This window comes from Penaeus japonicus, unplaced genomic scaffold (assembly GCF_977035675.1).
Source record: "Penaeus japonicus unplaced genomic scaffold, GWHDUDI00000001_assembly GWHDUDI00000021, whole genome shotgun sequence".
NCBI lineage: Eukaryota > Metazoa > Arthropoda > Malacostraca > Decapoda > Penaeidae > Penaeus > Penaeus japonicus.
The window spans coordinates 31,263,722-31,266,221 of NW_028234423.1; the positions used below are offsets into that span (position 1 = coordinate 31,263,722).

General features: G+C 37.8%; 1 protein-coding gene across 1 annotated transcript in view; it reads left to right on the forward strand.

Annotated features, from left to right (window-relative positions):
- Positions 1–2,500, forward strand: part of Taf9 (TBP-associated factor 9) — a 9,087-nt gene that overhangs the window by 1,374 nt on the left and 5,213 nt on the right. The window lies entirely within an intron of this gene.

A 2,500-nucleotide genomic window follows, 5' to 3' on the forward strand; every position in this document is an offset into this window, starting at 1 on the left:
TTGAAAAAGGGGGGAGTCTTGGCTAAGGCTAAACTAAAAACTAGACTAGGTTAGGTTAGGTCTATGGGTTAGGTTTTGATACTGAAAAACTTGTTTTAAATCTCCCGCCAGAAACCGTTTAGTACCATGTCAATGCGGGCGCAGGTGGTGGTGGTGGGGGGGGGGGTTGAAACTCAGAAATGAAAGGTTTCCGGAGGAAATGAATATCATAACTATACAAAACACAACGAAAACTACCCGAAAAGTATCATGTCGTACCCAGAAGGTTCGTTGTGTCTTTATCCAAATTTACCATAGTTTGTTCTGAATATTTACCATAGATTTCAGTTTTAGTACACTGCATCTCTCAACCCGTTGTGGACAAATGTCATGACATACACAACAGCACCAATAAGGCCTAAAAGACAGGTGTCAATTCTTACATGACTCGATATGGGAATCGCTCACAGTCATAAAGTATTATAACTGTAACGGCACTAATTTCAGAGCTACTGGTTTTCAAAGTCAGCCTAAACCTTTGTTTTGTGATGGATGTATGGAAAAATGTTCATTAGGCAATTCTTTGCTGCCCAGAGGGTGGAGAAGATATTTTCCCTGTCCCTCTAATTTTAAGCTGGTGCCAGTGGTGTCATAGACCACCTGTCCTTACTGCCAGTTAGATCGTTAGGCACTTGTAAGCATTGGGTTAACATAATCTAACCTTACCTAGCAGTGTAATGCTTCATTAAGTCTCATGATACTTATTCCTTACAATTTTATGAATATGCAACCCCCACATGTGAAGTATCCACTACAAAGGTGATACCTACACTTCTATCTTTTTTTACTCCATTCTTTTTTTGGCTTGGTGTTATATAAAAGTTAACTGTATATTGTGTTACTTCATTTTATATTAGGTTAAGTTAGGCTTAAAATTTTGGTTCCCAAGAATTAATGGGACTTTCTTTACAAAGGAATATCACTTTTACTCGGTAAGGGCTAAGTTGTGATAGAAATGCCACGAAAGAAAATGTTTTTTCAAATCACCAGATCTCAAGTGGTGTGATATTTATTTCAAAAGGCTATTTACGCAGCAAACTAATAATTTACCAAAACTGGTATCAGTGGATTGAATTTGATGCCTACTGGCCAGACATAGCAGTTTTAGTCAGTAAAGTTATTCATCCAAATAGATGGGGAGGACAGAAAATATATTGGTGACTTAGTGGGGTAAATACTGAAGATATACTACAAATAAGGATAAAGTATGGTGATATCACAATAATAATGACCTATTTGCAATTTCTAAGAGGTTATAACCCCAATGAACCACTTTGTAGGTAGATTATATCAAAGTTCCATGTGATCTGGTGGAGTGTCAACCGATAGCTGGCACTGTGACAATGCGTTGTTGAACAGTCATTATGGCCTTTTCTTTTGGAATAGTTAAGCAAAGCTGCACCTCATTTATTCAGGCAAGATTAGACTTAGATCATTTCCATATTTAACAATAATTATCTTGGGGAGATGACAAACTCTGATCTTACCAGATATGTATTTGTTGGCCTATGGCTGGATTGCTGACAAGCGCGGAGAATGCTGAGATCACTGGAATCTAACTACAAAAAATATCACTGCTGTAGTCGGTTCTGTAGACTGAAACTATTTTATCTGGACAGTAGACATGAAATCCAATCTGTTGATTAGTATCAGTGACACAGCTGTTCTATGGAATTACCCAACTAAATCTTTTTCTACATCCCTAACAAGATACAATTCCCTTTTTAATAGGTTAACCCTTTCCCGATGGGGCACGCGCTATGCGAAAACCCCTACGCCGAGCCATTGCAGTATTGCATTGGAAACGTCACACTGGCATGACGCCCCGGGATCGGAAATTTAGCTGTGTCACACGAGTGTGATGCACCGTTGCCATAGGGTTAAGGGAGTTATCTAGGATAGGATTGTGCATAGATGGAGAAAAGATAATGTAATGGTATCTACAAGAGAATATGGAGCTTTTGCACCACAACATTTCTTTTATGAATTTAGGTGTTTAGTTTAGATTTGTCCGTTTTACCTCTTGTTTTATCTACTTAGCTTTTTTGAACATATCACAATAATGTGCAACAATAAGTGCAAATTTCTAGGCAAATTAATATTCTACCTTAGCAAGTGCATTCTGTAACATGAATTTGAAAATGTGTGGTATTTGTAGAGCTCTCATGGTAATTTAGCCTGAAATAAGGGACCAGTCTGAGCTCGATCTGGCCACAATATATGTTCGGTGACCTTGGTGCTCTCATCCCAAGTGTATTCGCACAATGACATTTTCACTTGAAATTCCGGGCATTTACTCTAGGTATACCATGGTAACTAGAAATAATTCTTTTAATTTTTTGTTTTTTTAATGCAAAGTTTAACCAAGCATACCACTCACAAGTGCAGATCAGCTGCAAATTATGACCCAAGAGAATATTATTTGGTAGCAAAGATGAGGAAGTGTACGAATAAGATAAGT